The 6000-nt window shown below is 43.5% G+C and overlaps 3 non-coding genes across 3 annotated transcripts; all 3 read right to left on the bottom strand.

Moving 5' to 3' along the window:
* Positions 1 to 1320: 1320 nt before the first annotated feature.
* Positions 1321 to 1392, bottom strand: trnac-gca (transfer RNA cysteine (anticodon GCA)). Its single transcript has one exon. It is a non-coding gene; the product is annotated as a tRNA-Cys (tRNA).
* Positions 1393 to 2942: 1550 nt separating this feature from the next.
* trnac-aca (transfer RNA cysteine (anticodon ACA)) lies at positions 2943 to 3014 on the bottom strand. Its single transcript has one exon. It is a non-coding gene; the product is annotated as a tRNA-Cys (tRNA).
* Positions 3015 to 4573: 1559 nt separating this feature from the next.
* On the bottom strand, positions 4574 to 4645 carry trnac-gca (transfer RNA cysteine (anticodon GCA)). Its single transcript has one exon. It is a non-coding gene; the product is annotated as a tRNA-Cys (tRNA).
* Between the last annotated feature and the right edge of the window lie 1355 nt (positions 4646 to 6000).

Below are 6000 nucleotides of genomic sequence, written 5' to 3'. Positions count from 1 at the left end.
TCCGCTTGTTTTATTTGTCGTCTTGACATGAGTGGCTTTATTCTGGACCGGAGGAAACAGCCGATGCCAGCTGCGCTAGCTTTTGCACAACAGTTGTTTATTATCCTTCAGCCACGAAACTTGTGTAAGGCGCAGCTTGTTTACAGATGCCACAACAGTGTTCCGACAACTTCTGCTGCTGCAGAAACGTTACACTTTTACCCAATCAACATCTGATAGTCTGTGGACGTCACGTTTAGTCCCTGCTTTGCTCGACTTGGCCCAAGGGAGAAGAGGGTACTAAAAGTGTACCTGGTCTGAGGCGGTAGCACCAAATGGAAATGTGCTAAAGCAGGGCTGAATAGAGTTGAGCAAAGTAGGTGCTAATGGAAAAGGGGCACTAGTAATGCTTATAAATAGGTTTAGCATCATACAAATGCTATAGGTTGGGCGTTTACTGGGTATTCTCCTAAAGAAAAAGGATTTGTCAGATTTGTCAGATTTGTCAGACTTGTCAGACTTGTCAGATTTGTCAGTAGTTTTTGACTTATCTTGTGTCTGTGCGATAGACCTTACAGGCTCATCAAGGTTTCCATGTGGTGTGAGGCAAGCCTTTGAGGTCTTTTCAGATCACACAGCACATGCTGCTGCGGAGTTGAGAGAATGTGGGCATGGAAACCTTCAGGGGACTTCATTGTGTGTTGTACTTTCTGTGCCCCGTTTTTCCGCTCCTTCTCATTGATGATGGATGGGCATAGGCATATCTTTTGGATGCTTAGCGACAACGCTGAATGAGGACGTGTAAATTGCTGTAGATTGACTATTATGTGAAAAGCAAACGTAATCAGGAACTCTTCAACTGTCCTTTTGTTCAAAATATACAAGATGTACCTGTAGCCACCTCACCTCTGCCCTTGTGTATATTCTGAAATATTTGGTGGAGCACATACATTGGCTCAACAGAACTGTTACATCATACTTTATATGCTGTGTCGCTGCACACCTATCTATTTGTTTTAAATACTTCTCAAGGCAAGGATAAGATTTGACCTCATGCATTAGGCTCGAAGGCGAGCGCCTGATGGTCAGGCCTTTGCGCCACTGTTGTTTGCAGAGGATGTTGTCTTGATGTCTTAATCAACCACGCTCACTACGACGATGACAGAGTGTTACCAAGTGCAAAAAAGCTATAGCTAAAATCAAGTCAAGGAAAGGGGCGGAACTGTATCTTAAATGCCATCTTACACCCTCTTGAGACATTGGTATGAAGTTGAAAGGGCAGTCTGCGGAATACCAACATTGCAGTTGGTCTTTTAACAAATACAAATTCTATTTAAGTAAAGGGAGCATCCGGATTTGAACCGGGGACCTCTTGATCTGCAGTCAAATGCTCTACCACTGAGCTATACCCCCTACCTGTCTGCAAATATGAGGGTGGCAAAGACACAATGACACAATCACACAGTGTTAGCTGAGCTTTAAGCTTGCACACTTATCTACCTTTTTATTAAGGGTTGATTGTAGTTTACCCTCCTCTGGTATTGACTGAGTTTGACCTCATGCCGTTTTTCTGTGCATTCCAAACTTTTATCTGCCCTATTGCAACCCATTCAAAAAAGGCTAAATACACAGTTTGAACGCGCATCTAAAGTAGAACGGTTCCGCTTGTTTTATTTGTCGTCTTGACATGAGTGGCTTTATTCTGGACCGGAGGAAACAGCCGATGCCAGCTGCGCTAGCTTTTGCACAACAGTTGTTTATTATCCTTCAGCCACGAAACTTGTGTAAGGCGCAGCTTGTTTACAGATGCCACAACAGTGTTCCGACAACTTCTGCTGCTGCAGAAACGTTACACTTTTACCCAATCAACATCTGATAGTCTGTGGACGTCACGTTTAGTCCCTGCTTTGCTCGACTTGGCCCAAGGGAGAAGAGGGTACTAAAAGTGTACCTGGTCTGAGGCGGTAGCACCAAATGGAAATGTGCTAAAGCAGGGCTGAATAGAGTTGAGCAAAGTAGGTGCTAATGGAAAAGGGGCACTAGTAATGCTTATAAATAGGTTTAGCATCATACAAATGCTATAGGTTGGGCGTTTACTGGGTATTCTCCTAAAGAAAAAGGATTTGTCAGATTTGTCAGATTTGTCAGACTTGTCAGATTTGTCAGTAGTTTTTGACTTATCTTGTGTCTGTGCGATAGACCTTACAGGCTCATCAAGGTTTCCATGTGGTGTGAGGCAAGCCTTTGAGGTCTTTTCAGATGACACAGCACATGCTGCTGCGGAGTTGAGAGAATGTGGGCATGGAAACCTTCAGGGGACTTCATTGTGTGTTGTACTTTCTGTGCCCCGTTTTTCCGCTCCTTCTCATTGATGATGGATGGGCATAGGCATATCTTTTGGATGCTTAGCGACAACGCTGAATGAGGACGTGTAAATTGCTGTAGATTGACTATTATGTGAAAAGCAAACGTAATCAGGAACTCTTCAACTGTCCTTTTGTTCAAAATATACAAGATGTACCTGTAGCCACCTCACTTGTGTATATTCTGAAATATTTGGTGGAGCACATGCATTGGCTCAACAGAACTGTTACATCATACTTTTTATGCTGTGTCTCTGCACACCTATCTATTTGTTTTAAATACTTCTCAAGGCAAGGATAAGATTTGACCTCATGCATTAGGCTCGAAGGCGAGCGCCTGATGGTCAGGCCTTTGCGCCACTGTTGTTTGCAGAGGATGTTGTCTTGATGTCTTAATCAACCACGCTCACTACGACGATGACAGAGTGTTACCAAGTGCAAAAAAGCTATAGCTAAAATCAAGTCAAGGAAAGGGGCGGAACTGTATCTTAAATGCCATCTTACACCCTCTTGAGACATTGGTATGAAGTTGAAAGGGCAGTCTGCGGAATACCAACATTGCAGTTGGTCTTTTAACAAATACAAATTCTATTTAAGTAAAGGGAGCATCCGGATTTGAACCGGGGACCTCTTGATCTGTAGTCAAATGCTCTACCACTGAGCTATACCCCCTACCTGTCTGCAAATATGGGGGTGGCAAAGACACAATGACACAATCACACAGTGTTAGCTGAGCTTTGAAGCTTGCACACTTATCTACCTTTTTATTAAGGGTTGATTGTAGTTTACCCTCCTCTGGTATTGACTGAGTTTGACCTCATGCCGTTTTTCTGTGCATTCCAAACTTTTATCTGCCCTATTGCAACCCATTCAAAAAAGGCTAAATACACAGTTTGAACGCGCATCTAAAGAAGAACGGTTCCGCTTGTTTTATTTGTCGTCTTGACATGAGTGGCTTTATTCTGGACCGGAGGAAACAGCCGATGCCAGCTGCGCTAGCTTTTGCACAACAGTTGTTTATTATCCTTCAGCCACGAAACTTGTGTAAGGCGCAGCTTGTTTACAGATGCCACAACAGTGTTCCGACAACTTCTGCTGCTGCAGAAACGTTACACTTTTACCCAATCAACATCTGATAGTCTGTGGACGTCACGTTTAGTCCCTGCTTTGCTCGACTTGGCCCAAGGGAGAAGAGGGTACTAAAAGTGTACCTGGTCTGAGGCGGTAGCACCAAATGGAAATGTGCTAAAGCAGGGCTGAATAGAGTTGAGCAAAGTAGGTGCTAATGGAAAAGGGGCACTAGTAATGCTTATAAATAGGTTTAGCATCATACAAATGCTATAGGTTGGGCGTTTACTGGGTATTCTCCTAAAGAAAAAGGATTTGTCAGATTTGTCAGATTTGTCAGACTTGTCAGATTTGTCAGTAGTTTTTGACTTATCTTGTGTCTGTGCGATAGACCTTACAGGCTCATCAAGGTTTCCATGTGGTGTGAGGCAAGCCTTTGAGGTCTTTTCAGATCACACAGCACATGCTGCTGCGGAGTTGAGAGAATGTGGGCATGGAAACCTTCAGGGGACTTCATTGTGTGTTGTACTTTCTGTGCCCCGTTTTTCCGCTCCTTCTCATTGATGATGGATGGGCATAGGCATATCTTTTGGATGCTTAGCGACAACGCTGAATGAGGACGTGTAAATTGCTGTAGATTGACTATTATGTGAAAAGCAAACGTAATCAGGAACTCTTCAACTGTCCTTTTGTTCAAAATATACAAGATGTACCTGTAGCCACCTCACCTCTGCCCTTGTGTATATTCTGAAATATTTGGTGGAGCACATACATTGGCTCAACAGAACTGTTACATCATACTTTATATGCTGTGTCGCTGCACACCTATCTATTTGTTTTAAATACTTCTCAAGGCAAGGATAAGATTTGACCTCATGCATTAGGCTCGAAGGCGAGCGCCTGATGGTCAGGCCTTTGCGCCACTGTTGTTTGCAGAGGATGTTGTCTTGATGTCTTAATCAACCACGCTCACTACGACGATGACAGAGTGTTACCAAGTGCAAAAAAGCTATAGCTAAAAGCAACTCAAGGAAAGGGGCGGAACTGTATCTTAAATGCCATCTTACATCCTCTTGAGACATTGGTATGAAGTTGAAAGGGCAGTCTGCGGAATGCCAACATTGCAGTTGGTCTTTTAACAAATACAAATTCTATTTAAGTAAAGGGAGCATCCGGATTTGAACCGGGGACCTCTTGATCTGCAGTCAAATGCTCTACCACTGAGCTATACCCCCTACCTGTCTGCAAATATGAGGGTGGCAAAGACACAATGACACAATCACACAGTGTTAGCTGAGCTTTAAGCTTGCACACTTATCTACCTTTTTATTAAGGGTTGATTGTAGTTTACCCTCCTCTGGTATTGACTGAGTTTGACCTCATGCCGTTTTTCTGTGCATTCCAAACTTTTATCTGCCCTATTGCAACCCATTCAAAAAAGGCTAAATACACAGTTTGAACGCGCATCAAAAGTAGAACGGTTCCGCTTGTTTTATTTGTCGTCTTGACATGAGTGGCTTTATTCTGGACCGGAGGAAACAGCCGATGCCAGCTGCGCTAGCTTTTGCACAACAGTTGTTTATTATCCTTCAGCCACGAAACTTGTGTAAGGCGCAGCTTGTTTACAGATGCCACAACAGTGTTCCGACAACTTCTGCTGCTGCAGAAACGTTACACTTTTACCCAATCAACATCTGATAGTCTGTGGACGTCACGTTTAGTCCCTGCTTTGCTCGACTTGGCCCAAGGGAGAAGAGGGTACTAAAAGTGTACCTGGTCTGAGGCGGTAGCACCAAATGGAAATGTGCTAAAGCAGGGCTGAATAGAGTTGAGCAAAGTAGGTGCTAATGGAAAAGGGGCACTAGTAATGCTTATAAATAGGTTTAGCATCATACAAATGCTATAGGTTGGGCGTTTACTGGGTATTCTCCTAAAGAAAAAGGATTTGTCAGATTTGTCAGATTTGTCAGACTTGTCAGATTTGTCAGTAGTTTTTGACTTATCTTGTGTCTGTGCGATAGACCTTACAGGCTCATCAAGGTTTCCATGTGGTGTGAGGCAAGCCTTTGAGGTCTTTTCAGATGACACAGCACATGCTGCTGCGGAGTTGAGAGAATGTGGGCATGGAAACCTTCAGGGGACTTCATTGTGTGTTGTACTTTCTGTGCCCCGTTTTTCCGCTCCTTCTCATTGATGATGGATGGGCATAGGCATATCTTTTGGATGCTTAGCGACAACGCTGAATGAGGACGTGTAAATTGCTGTAGATTGACTATTATGTGAAAAGCAAACGTAATCAGGAACTCTTCAACTGTCCTTTTGTTCAAAATATACAAGATGTACCTGTAGCCACCTCACTTGTGTATATTCTGAAATATTTGGTGGAGCACATGCATTGGCTCAACAGAACTGTTACATCATACTTTTTATGCTGTGTCTCTGCACACCTATCTATTTGTTTTAAATACTTCTCAAGGCAAGGATAAGATTTGACCTCATGCATTAGGCTCGAAGGCGAGCGCCTGATGGTCAGGCCTTTGCGCCACTGTTGTTTGCAGAGGATGTTGTCTTGATGTCTTAATCAACCACG

This window comes from Eucyclogobius newberryi, unplaced genomic scaffold, assembly GCF_026437365.1.
Source record: "Eucyclogobius newberryi isolate DKJ021-1_F unplaced genomic scaffold, fEucNew1.0.hap1 SCAF_6, whole genome shotgun sequence".
Taxonomy (NCBI): Eukaryota; Metazoa; Chordata; class Actinopteri; order Gobiiformes; family Gobiidae; genus Eucyclogobius; species Eucyclogobius newberryi.
The sequence above is the reverse complement of the archived record's forward strand: the minus strand, read 5'-3'. Positions and strand labels throughout refer to the sequence as shown.